This window comes from Panthera uncia, chromosome F1, assembly GCF_023721935.1.
Source record: "Panthera uncia isolate 11264 chromosome F1, Puncia_PCG_1.0, whole genome shotgun sequence".
Lineage (NCBI taxonomy): Eukaryota > Metazoa > Chordata > Mammalia > Carnivora > Felidae > Panthera > Panthera uncia.
This window is the reverse complement of record NC_064813.1, coordinates 39,198,172-39,210,785: the sequence shown is the minus strand read 5'-3', so window position 1 is coordinate 39,210,785 and position 12,614 is coordinate 39,198,172. Positions and strand designations below refer to the sequence as shown.

Here is a 12,614-nt window from a genome sequence, read left to right as displayed (position 1 = left end):
AATCAGGGCTAGATTCTCTGTGGCAAATTCCTTCCCATCCCCCACTGGGCATCCCACCCCTAAAGCAAAGCCAGGGAGCCTCCCCTCACCCTAGCACTCTGGCCTCAGCCTCAGGCTTGTGGAAATAATGGGTTAGCATCAAACTCATCCACCTGTTCTCCCCTGAGATAAGGGAAGGAGCCAGGATGTCTTGGCCTCATTTCTCCCCAGATGTCCTTCCAGCTGTGTGTTAACAGGCCACTGGGGTGGATTTCATGCCTCAAACCTGGAAGGACCTTTCAAGGACCACCAGGGGGGCTGTGGGTCAATGCAGGGACTGGGGACAGGGTATGACTGTTTCCGGGGACCTGGGGTGGAGAAGGGACAGATAAGCCCCGGGTAAAGCTATGGGTCAGGTCAGAGTCCCCATCCCTACACAGAGGTCAGGACATGGCCAGTTTCACCCCGATCTAGACAGGATCCAGGTCTTGAGTTAAGGACTAGGGGTGGGTAATGAACTTGAACAACCTTTGACTACCTTCTTCACATCCACTTCTGGTTCAACCACTTTTTCATACTGTTTTTGCTATTTTGTTTTCATCAAAGTCTAAACAGCCACCAGGCTTATGTATTACTTTAAAAACGTTTGACAAAGCCAATATCTAGAGAACGTGCTTCTCCTCTACCCCTGTGATGTCTCAGTCAGAGCCCGCCCCACACCCCTGCGGGGAGACTGGCTGACGTCTTGCACAGGGAAGGCACGGAGTTGTGGGCATCCGTGTTCTGCCACGCGAGGTGGGGGCAGAAATGCTGGTCTGGGGTACAAAAGCTGGATCAGATGTGTGGAGCGGAACAGAGCACAGAGCAAGAACACTGAGCAGGTGAGGGTGCTCGAATAAAGTGAGTTTCCTTCACCCTGGAAACTTGGCGGATCCCTGCAAGACAGCTCTGGGTCTGTGTTCTATAACAAACTCCTCCTTTGGCTCAACCTGCCTCCGGGGGGTCTTCCACAAACATATCGGAGCTGGATTGAAATAGGGTCAGTAACGAGCCAATCTATGAATGAAGCCATTGGAATCCGTGGTTGACCCTGGCGTCTGCGGGGCCAGGGTGATTAGGACGAGGAGGGACAGGTGTCTGTAAGCAACAGAGCTAACTCTAATGATCATCTGTGATGTGCCAGGTGCTCCATACTCTCTTCTATTTGATCTTCACAATTACCCCCATGTAGTGGGTATAAGCCCCATTCTACAGGCTCAAAGAGGAACAGGCTCAAAGAGGGCTAAGGACAGCCAGCTGGTAGGCAACAGAGTTTATTTGAATCCTCACATGCACGACAACTTTCTATTACCCCATGCAGTCAAGGTCCCAGAGATACACAGGGCTCCAGGCCAAGGGCAGACGGCAGAATCTCGATGCATCCCTGTCCTCTATGACGTTTCATGCCGGCCGGCCCTTCTGGACTGCCAGGGCAGGTGTGCGGGTTGGAGAAGTGAACACAGACGGTGATGAAAGCATAGACAGCATATCAACCACAGGCTCCATAAACTGTCCACTGCCTGCAGCAAGTACCCAAGAGAGTCCAGGGAATGTGTTCGGCTCCCAGCTTCCTGGGCCACCTTTCTTCTACAGAGGTCATCAGAGCGGGGCCCCTCTGGAATAAAGGATCTTGGCAGCTGCCCAGGAGGGTTGGCTATGCCTGTGGACTCTGCAAGGCCAGTGCTCTCTACTAGTGAGAAGCCCTAGAGCACAGTGCTTAGGAGGCAGGTGCTTGAGCCACATTGCCTGGAGGTCATACCCAGGCTCCTCGATTTCCTGGCTGTGTGACCCTGGGGAAGTTACTTAACCTCTCCGTTTCCTCACCCGTAAAATGGGAATAAAAATAGCACCTAACTCACTAGGTTGTTCTAGGTGACTAAATGAATTAATATATGTAAAATGCTTAGAACAGTGCCTGATACATAACACATAATAAGTGATAGATATCATTATTGTGAGTCCTTGGATCGTCCATGTAGCTAACTCGCTAAATCTAGAAATCAGGGGCCACTGGCCAGGGGGGAACAAGAAAGGAAAAGAGAAGCCATGCCCTGCAATGCAGATAGGGCTGAATCTGCAACACCAGCCACGCACCAGCGCTTTCCCACACATGCAGATGTCAAGGCATCTTCCCAGATATGGGAGCTGGGAAGTCTGACCCCTGTGTTACCACCAAGGAGGCTGAGGTTGAGGCACTAAGTGGCTTATTCAAGATCCACCGTTAAGAGTGACAGACCCACGGGGCACCTGAGTGGTTCAGCTGGTTGAGCGTCAGACTTCAGCTCAGGTCATGATCTCGCAGTTCGTGAGTTTGAGCCCTGTATCAGGCTCTCTGCTGTCAGCACAGAGCCCGCTTCAGATCTTCTGTCTCCCTCTGTCTCCACCCCTCCCCTGCTCTCTCTCTCTCTCTCTCTCTCTCTCTCTCAAAAATAAACATTTGAAAAGTTAAAGAAAAAAAGATGGACAGATCCAGGATTATGGTTGTAGGGACTAGAGGAAGAGCTTGTCCTAGGCTGGTATTTTGGGTCCTGATTCTTCCCGATCATTCTAGTCATCATGGGCTGATCCCTCATATCCTCTAGGAAGGCCCTCTCCCCAAGAGCCTTCCTGAAGCTGGGCACCACTCTGTCACAGCACTGTCCATAACGCTGTATCACAATTGCCCATCTGTGGCCTGCTTCCCGGACTAGACAGTAAGAGCCTTGGGAGGCAGAGGTTGGGCCAAACGTCTGAGGAACGTTTGCCCAGGCAGAAGAGAATACGTTCTTATAGACCTGGGGTCTCAGGACCACTGCAAGGCTGGTTCAGCCTAAAGGTTCTAGAATGTCTGGAAGGCATGGGAAGCAGAAAGATCCTACTTGTTGTGCAAGAGGCAGTGGAGTCTACGGTGAAATGGATGAGCTTGAATCAAGCCTCATTTGAATCTTAGCTTTACCACGAACTTGCCATGTGACCTTGAGCAAGCTGTGTGGCCTCCCTTAGACTCCTCTATGTTTCCACATACCTCAGTCTTGTGCAATAGCAGGGTTACCAGTCTACAGAAATGCACCAGGAGGGGCATACCGGCTGCTAAAAAATACAAAGCACTCCCACACCAGTAGGCAAATTAAGTGCTTCCTTGGGCCCTCAACTGCTTCTCCTGCCACCCTGGTCACGTGGGCCCTTCCTCTGGGACCCCTACAATTCAGCATCCACAGAGTTAACATCTGGCGTAACAGAGGGCCCCCAGGATTCCTCCAGTTCCTCAGCCTGAGAGAGTTGTGAAATATTTTGCATGTGACCCTTGATTAATATCTCATTGTGAGGATGAAATGGGTTTATGCAAGCAAAGCGTTCAGCACAGCTGGCAAACAGTGAGTGCTCAATAAATGTTAGTCACTATTTTGCTACATCTCCAGTGACAACTGTCTGTGAGTATTCAACGGTCCGCCACGGATCCTAAGGATGAAGGGGGTTTTTTTTGTTTTAAAAAAAAAAAATTTTTTTTTTAACATTTATTCATTTTTGAGAGTGACAGAGACAGAGCATGAGCGGGGGAGGGTCAGAGAGAGAGGGAGACACAGAGTCCGAAGCAGGCTCCAGGCTCTGAGCTGTCAGCACAGAACCCGACGTGGGGCTCGAACTCACCGAGAGATCACGACCGATGCTCAACCGACTGAGCCACCCAGGCGCCCCAGGATGAAGGTTTTTGACCCACCTGCAGAGTCAGAGGCCTCAATTAAAGTCTCGGGCACTGAGTGCTTCCTTCTGGGGAGCCCAAACCCTGCAGCCAGGCCCTCGGCAGCCCCAAAGCTACAAGCTGAGTGGAGACGCCAAGCAAGGAGGCCTTGCCCTGAGCTCCTGGGAGCCCAGGAGTGCCTTCACAGTGGCAGCAAGAACAGGGGCAGCCGCTCCGCACTGCCTGCTGTGAGCAAACCCCACCGGCTGGGCGGGTGTCAGGCAGCACAGGGATGGAGTCTTGTCCCTGCACTGAGGAAGGCCGCCCCTCGTGGTTGCTGCTGTCCTTGTCGACAGAGGGAGCAGCAGTTGTAGCACCTGCCGGTCTCGCTGCCCCAGGTGGGCACTCCTGCCTTCTCTGCTGCCATGACTCCCATCTCTGGAGCTTCAGCAAAGGAGCAGCATGACAGGGAAGCTGTGCACTGAGCACCGCGGCAACCCCTGGACACCACATCACCATCCAGGCCAGGGAGGATCCATGTAGGACAGTATCTACTGTTGCTAAGGCAACCCCTGAATTCCAGGACCACACCTCCTGGGGATACCCAGCGATGCCAGGAAAAAAACCAAGTCCTCTATGACAAAACACCCTAGCTCCTGTAACAACAGAACCCCATGGCAACATCCGGGGTACGGCCACTGGGACAGTCCGGTGGCATCGCGGAGAAGAGAGGAAGATAAAGATTTGAGTGGAGGATAAGTCCCTAATCCTTCACCAGGGCACCCTCATTCCCTGTGGGTCCTTCTACCCCAGGGTGGAGGGCTGTTCCCTTCAGTCCCCGAAGGACCATCTGTTCTGAGGGCGCCTAGCCAGCTAGTCCCAATCCAGTCCTCCTACTCCATCCAAGGAAAGCTGGATGACGGGAATGCATCTCCCCTTGTGCCAAGTGTTTCTGATTCCTTTAAATAGCTCCCCAACTTCCAACTTCCTCAGAAGGCATCCTGGACGGGACAAGTGAGCTAGGAGCTGAGATGTGGCCCACACCCTCTTTATGCCTGGTCTCTGAATTGTATGCGAATGAAATTCTCCTCTGTCTACTGTCTGATCGGTTTGTGTGTTGGTTCCGTCATGCACCGTCTGGTTCGTACCGGCCATGGGCACTCCCCAGGCCTGGGGTGGGGCAGTGCCGATCCCCGGGCAAGGCAGAGAGCTAGCTGTACCTCAGGCCTAATCAGAGCTGCTGCTAATCAAAGGGACAATCTCTGGTCATCAAGACATCCTCTCTCTCCGTGCCTCTGGACTCTGCGGGGGCAGCAAGAGCAATCCTCACTCAAGCAAACAGATGCAGAGCTTGAGAGGCCCTGGGCTGACTGATCTCATCAGACAGTAACCTCTCCAAAGGACCAGTGAGCACAGGATTCTGTTGGGGATCCTTTGGGGCAAACCTTGATTGCTCTCCTCTGTTTAAATGTTGCCCAGAGCCTACGGTCAAGCCCCAGTGCGCTCCACTCGGGTCCGTCATGTCCCCTCCGGACCTGTCTGTCCAGTCTCATTCTCTCTGTCGCTTCCTGTTCCACCTCTCTCCCAGCAGACAGGGCCCCATGATGAAGCCCATCACTTACCTCCCCCTTTCCTTTTCCAGTCCCTTCCACTTCTGTGGCTGGGATTTCAACCTTCTTTCAAAACCACATCGCTTCTCCAGAGCTTCCCCTCCGCACCCACTGCACCCATGGGCACACTTGCCCCACGTACCGACTCCTGCTCTCCTTGGCCTTGCCCAACTTTGTCGCAGCACCTGCTACCATCGCCTGGTACAGGAAGGAGCGCGATCCTTCTCACCTCCGCTCTAGCCTGTCAGAAGCTAGCAAGCAGGGCCCAAAGCCTCAATGTCAGGGGCACAGTGCTTTGCCCGCAGTGACTGCTTGACACATTGATTCTGAACTCAGTGCAAAGAAACTCAACTTCCAGGGCGTGGGAGGAGTCTTGAGGCTCCTGGAAGCAGCATGGCATAGGGGGTAAGTTCAAATCCTGGCTCTGCTGCTCACTTGCTCTACTAGCTCTGGGCAGATTACCTATAGATCGCAGGATTACTGTGAACATTAAATGACTTGTTACACATAAGGAACAAGAACAATGCCCCTTGTACACCAAGTGATTGATACGTGTTCGTTATTATTATTAGATTACTGTATTCTCCGGGCCTACTTTCCGCGCCCCCCTAGGAGAGTCAGGTGTCAGAGCTCCCAGGAGGCAGCTCCTCAGAGTGGGATGGTGGGAGTCCTAGGCCCCGTGGCAGCTTATGAAGCCTGCAGAGAAAAGCCAAGGCCTCCTGGGTGGCTGCCAGCTTCCCCCAAAGGGAACGGCCTGTTTAGCTAGTCACCAAGGGCAAAAGGGAGCCTGTGTCCTGAGAGTCCGAGGACTCACCGGCACTCATAGTGCTTTTCTGGGAGAGAAGCCAGGGAGACCGAACCCCTGCGGCCTCCGCCTGGGGGTCTATTTGAGGGAAATCGTTCCACCCTGGTCATATTTCAGACTCTTTCAAACCTGCCCAGTCCTTGCATGCACAGAACGCGTGCACACAAACGTACCTTGAGCACGTGCATATCTGCTGGAGGACAGTCAGTGGTCCACATGACATATGCAATCCCCTGCACACCCCGTGTTCACACCCTGACTCCCAAGCTCATCTTAGGGTTACCGGCTATATGCCACACCCCCTCTGAACCCAGGACCTCCGCACACACACCTAAGTCTTGCTCCTCAACATGTGCTACCCTCCTACCCAGCCCAAGGTCCTCGTTTCCAATCTGGCTCTCCATGTTTACACCTGCGGCTTATGACACTATTCCACCTCCCAGACCAGATCACACCCAATGGCAACACCCTGACCAGATAGCCTGCAAGACGACCCTGGGGACCAACACTGGGAGCATGGGACAGCACACCACGGGTCTGCCGGGCCGGGCGTGCTCTCCGTTTCCACATCCCCAGCGCAAAAGAGTGAGCACCCTGACAAGTCCACAGCAAGAGCCGCGGCCCAGGAATTAGAGGGCTGCGGAGAACCCGCCCGCTCCAGTGGCCCTGAAATGTGTCATTGAGACGTCTAAAATAGAGTTGCCCATGGCCCAGGCCAAGGCCCAGCCCCTGCAGAGCCCTGGCCGCCTTGCTGAGGTTTGGCTGGAGCGGACTTGGAGAACTGTGTGTCAAATGCATGATGTACGACAGCACTGGCAGCAAGAGCCTGGAACCTGCTGGAGCCAAAGCTCTCAGGGGTGAACCTGTAGCCCGTGGATGGGCTGTCCTCCGTGCTCTCCCACCCCCACTGCAGCACTACAACAGGCCTGAGGAGTCTGGGGGCCCCGCTCCTGCTAGGTCCCCATCCTCCTCCTCCGCGTAGCTTCCCACCCTTGCAGTTTGCTCCTTCTCCTGCCAGAGGCATAGGTACTGAGGAAAGACGAAAAGCCCTGATCCATCCCACTTATTCCAGGCACGAGTGTTGTGCCCGCACTTAGCCCATGGCTGCCAACATGCTGGACACACCCTTGGCACAACACTAATCCTTCCTCAGCCTCCGGTTGGGAGATGGAAGCAGCTCCTGGGGCACCTTCCCAGTCTGCACCTTGATCCCTGCTGGTCAGAAGGAAAAGAGACCTGTGTGCCCTGAACGAGGCAGAACTGAACCCAGGGGGCTCTGGTTTTGCCTCCCTACAGGAGGGTCAGTCCCCAAAAGCAACTGGGAGGGAAGGTGTCGGAGATGAAGTCCACTTTGAGGGCTGACCCAGTGTTCCAGGGGCTTCTATGGACAGAGCATGCCCACCGAGGGCCAGTGAGCTGTGCCTGGCCCCCGGCCCTTCCTGTGCACGAGAGGGAAGGCTGCAGGCTCCAGGGACTTCAAACGCATCTGGGTAATCCAAACAGGGTGTGGGAGGAGGTCAGCCAGCACAAATGAGAAACATGTGGCGTCCGTTTCCCCACTGCTGGCTGGCTAGCACAGGGTTTCCAGGCAGCGGGAGAAGGCTGTGGGGAGGAGGCCAGGTTGGACCCAGAGAACACACAGCCAGGTGCCCAGATGCAGATATTATGAGCAGGCGGGGGTGGGGTCCAGGTGGGGAGCAGGACCCTGCTGGGCCCAGGAATCAGGGTGACGGATCGGCTCCTCTTCCTAGCAAGTCTTATTCCAAAGGGAAAGACAAATGGACGGAAAATTAAAGGAGGCGACAACGGGAGAAAAGATGCGGTGGAGTGTGGCTATGTGTCTGACCTCAAATGTAAGAGAGCTGTGAAAGGCAGGCTAGCTTAACCTGGAAGGATCTAGGCAGTAGGTTTGGACCCATGGGTGGAAATTCTCAGAAAGAAGACGCTTAGCTCAACAGACTCTCCAATAATGAGCACTTTCCAGGAAAATAAGGTAGTGAGCCCTCTGTCACTAGGAGTGTGTAAACAGAACACCCACCTGCCTATGATGCTATAGAGGGATTAGCTTCAGCTTTGGGTGGGTGGCTCAACTAGACAATTTCCATTCTGTGGTTCTGTGAAATCCCAGGGAAGGGTGGGGGAGGAGGAGGATTCTGCACAGAGAAGGGGATTTTTCTCTCCCTGGCTGTATGAGGAGACACGGCAGTGTCTGCAGAGGTGGAGCGGTGGCAGGGGGCTGAGCTGCAGTTAGGAGCCCTGGGGGCTCTGCTCAGCCTGGCCAATGCAGGACTGGTTCTCCCTTGAACCCCAGAAGGCAACGTGCCCCTTCAGTCCTTGGGGTCAGAGGCTGTGAGGCGTGGGTATGTGTGTGTGGAGGGACGGTTGCAGAGAAGGGGAGCCTGGAAGTTAGCAGGAGAAAGGATCTGGGGCTGGCAGCCTAGGGTTGGGGACAGGACACAGGAGGGGGGGCCAGAGGTGTGTGGGGCGTGGGGGGCAGAACAAACGGGAAGCATCAGGAAACACCCCAGGATTCCAGGTGACTTGGTCCTGTTACCCATTCAGTCCACGTCTAGAAGGGGCCGATGGCCTGGGGCTAGAGCCACCAGTGATGATGAAGGGCATCTCTCTGGGTTGGTTTACGCTTCAGGCACTTCTGCTCCATCTGCCTGTCTCCCCAGAGCAGAGGAACTACCCCCAAGACCTACCCATCCATCCATCCTTTACTCTCAGAAGCAGAGCCTTGGCTGCCGTGTGAGGAGGACGGCTTTGCCACAGCAGCGTGAACAAGGCAATGCCCAACGGCTAGGACCAGGACCCGACTGGGGCCCCTCAAAAGCACTAAAGCCTAGACTGGGAAGGAAAAGTTCCGAGCAGTGAGTAAAGAAATGTTCCCCTTAGTGCCAGGCTTGAGGAAGGCAGGAGGCCTCACAGCTGGAAGGTTCTATGCCAATTTCTTCTCCACATACATGCTCACCTGCAGACCGCCACACCTTGCCACAGTCCTTCCTTCGGCCTGTGACTTTACAAGCACTCTCTGGCAAACTGCTGTGCCCCAGGAAGGCTAGTGAGTTGTGTCCTCGTGCTCCGGCTAGGCCTCCGGGGAACTCCCCGGCAGGCTTCAGGAGTGGCTCTGGGCGTGGAGCCTCTGACCTGAGGGTGCTAGGTGAGCCTGCACACATCACCTGTCTCCTCTGGGCATCAGTTCTTTTCTGGAGAACTCACTGTAACTCCTCTTCCCACCCGGACCCCCACCCAGTGCACGGAAGAAAAAGTAATTTCTGCCCTCCCCCTATTCAAAGGGTCCCAGAACACATTCTCTAGACTAAACTCCACCCTCACCACGCCTCCAAAACCCACATCAGCCAACTGGCTTAGAGATGGATGGCTTCTTGGACTTCCTTCCCCTCTTCTGTTTGCCCTCAGCCTCTGAGGGCCTAACTGTTGTCATGGCAACCCCTCACAAGGGTCCAGACACCATGAGGAAGTGGGGCTAGGAACTCCAGAGGCCTCGGCTTCTTTACACCCTGACCTTGGGCTGCCTTAGCTGTCTTATTTTGTCCCTTTGCCTAGAGGGTTGAAGAAAGGAAAACTGACTGTGTGGGGGCTCAACAGACTGATTTTGTTTTGAGATCCTTAGGTCCAGGGCTGATAAGGCAGGAAGAGTGGGGTCTGGGATGGTATTGTGTATTGAAATGGCCTGGGACATTTTCAAGGTCTGATCACCTTAATCTGCATCCCCCTCCCCAGCCCTGTAAGTAGGGAAGAGTCATGGGGGTGGGGTCTCTTTCATTCACAAATGGGGAAACTGAGTTCCAGGGGAGGTCACAGAGCTTAGAACTTTTGGACAGGGAACTCAAGATTGCAGCCTCTGACCCTGTCCCCAGTTCCAGGCCTGGCAACATTTCCTCTCAGAGCCAAACTGCTTGATGTAGATTATCATGCCAGGGTCCAAAGGCATCTGATTGCTGGGATTGGCCCATATTTCCCTGGGCACTCACCCCTCAGCCTTCCAAGTTTCCAGGGTTCCCCAGTGGGACCCTAGTTATTTGGCAGCTTCTAAAGCAAAGGAAGGGGTAGGGAGCCTGCCTAGACCATCTGGGTTCCAGCTGATTTCTGGGAAGAGAATGATCAAATTTCAGCTCTTCTCTTTTATTCCAGAAAGGCTCTTATTTGGGGCTGCCTCACTCCTCCTTCCCTCCCCACCCTCCCCAAGAAAGTGGGTCTTGGCAGCTTTTTGGGTCTGGGATGGTGCTAAGGAGTGTGTAACCTTTGACCCTCAGCCTCTCAGGTAGGGAACAAATACTCTGTTTTTACTCAACATCCTGAGGCATCAAGACAGCCGTTCTTCTCCTCAGGAGCCACCCTGCTCTCCAGTGAAGGTCAGTCCTGACAACCTAGAACATCTTCATAGGCTTGGAGAGACTGATCCAGCTCTATTGTCCCCTGGCCCCCAAACACGTCAGTCTACCCTCCACCCCAACTCCCACCTTCACACAGAAGAGAAGTTTTACCTAAAGACAGCAGCTCCCACTCCCTCCCCTCCCCACCACCCTGTGAGGCCAAGCACTGTCCCTCTAGGACCTACCTGCATGCCCTACCCCCACCTTGGTTCTCGAAGCCCTAAACAGTCCAGCATGATTGCCAGACTTTCCACCTCTCTCCGCCTACCAGAGATCTTAGCCTCTCAGCCCCTCTATGGGGTCATCAGGGCAGGTTGGTGGCCTATGTCCAGAGACACTTGCTTTGGTCAGGCCCCTCTTGACCTGCTGACTCCCCTTTCTTAATCGGGCCTCCCAAATGAAGCCAGTGCTTAGGAACACAAGGAGAACCTGCCTTCCATCACTAACTTAGAGGTGGCTCTAAGGCCCTAGAGGCTTTTTACTCTGCAGTTCCCCAACTGGGAAGTGGTGGGGAGGGAGGTGTTCTCTCCTTATCTCCAAGGTTGCTGAAAGGCTGCAGCGCCAGTGTGCTTTGGGAATGACAACTGCTGAACAGGAGTAAGGGCCCCCAGCTCAGCTCCCGCCCCCCTCCTGCCCTCCATCCCCATCCCCAGTCAGCTCTAGAACTATCTGTCAGGGTTTCTGAGGTTACTGCCTCTTGAAGAGCAACTAAGAGAGCTTCAACCAGGCAGCCAGGTCCTGGGACGGTGCTGGGTCTTGCAGGCCTGGGGACAGCCCAGATTGGCTAAGTCATTCCAAACAGGTGAAGCCCTGACCTTGAAAAGAGAGCTGTGCCCTCTACTTTTCTGAGTCCCTGACACTCCCTTCCTCTCCCCAGGAGACAGTCAGATACTCAATTCCTCTCCTGAGAACCATCCACACCCCATCCAAACCTGCTTCTTAGTGCTCTTAGTGCCCGGGGAATGTTCCTCCCGCAGTCTGCCTGCCTGGTGCCTCCTCTGGCCTCAGTCACAATTCAATTATCACCTCCTTAAGCTTAAAGACCTCTCCTTTCCAGTTCTCCTCTAACACAGGGTCCCCTTTCATTTTCTCCATAGCCCTCTCTGTGTCTGGAATTATTTTATTTCTTCATTATCTGTCTCACCCCATTAGACTGTAAGCTCCTTGAGGAGGGCACTCAGCACAGGGGTGGCACACTCCCTTTGCAGGGAGAGGCTGCCCTGTCAGCTTCTGTCCCCCCTCAGCCCCCAATCCCCACTTGTCCCTGCCGAGGCCTTCTGGAGGGGCTCCCCGAGGGAAAAGGCTGCTCTTCCCCTCTTTGCCCTTGTCCTGTCTCCTGACTGTCCCTGCAAAGCCCACACGCGGCCTGCTATGAGAAGCCCCCAATCCAAAGCTCCAAAGGCCTCTTGCCCCAGGTCAGCGGTTCCTCATGCTGGCCATTCGGGGGTCTGGGGATCCTGGGGTGACAAGAGCAGGTCCAACCAGTCTTCTCCAGAGCTGCCAGTCGAACACCCCCACCTTCCATCCACCCCCACCCGCCCCACCGCGTCCAGCCGGTCCCCGGACCGCAGCCCGAGTCGGCCCCGCCCCTTCACACGCGCACGGACACGCCCCTTCCCAGCCCCCAGCGGGGCGGGCAGCCTGCCTGGTACCCGGGAAGCTCGGGTCCCTCGGCGCCGGAGGACCCACATCCCAGCCACCGCAACAAGTCCGCGGAGCCAAGGCGGCCCGTTCGGGCTCCAGGCCTTGCCGCCGCCCTCCCATGGTCCCGGCACGACCCGTGCCTGCCCCCGAGGCGCGGCAGCCCTGAGTCCTGCACATCCCGGATCTATCCCTCTCAGGGAGAGGGCTCTCCGGGGAAAGCAAGCGCAGTTCCGGGGCCCGCTCCGGGTTTTTTGCATAGACTCTTCAAGCTCGGAGAACAATGGAGCAGCTCTCTGCGCTTCCTCCGCCCGGGCAAGCTTTGTTCCTTCCTTCCCGCCCGCTCTCGGCTTCTATTAGCCAAAGGGCAAAGGCTTCCCAGTCAACCAGGAGTCTCCGCGCGAAAGCCCAGACCTTTCCACACTCTCCAAAAAAAAAAAAAAAAAAAAAAAAAAAAAAAAAGCCAAAACCAAAAAAACCTG

The 12,614-nt window shown here is 54.9% G+C and overlaps 1 protein-coding gene across 4 annotated transcripts in view; it reads right to left on the bottom strand.

The window, feature by feature from the left end:
* NAV1 (neuron navigator 1) overlaps positions 1 to 12,614 on the bottom strand; it is a 244,343-nt gene that overhangs the window by 134,114 nt on the left and 97,615 nt on the right. The gene's annotated exons all lie outside the window — the stretch shown is intronic.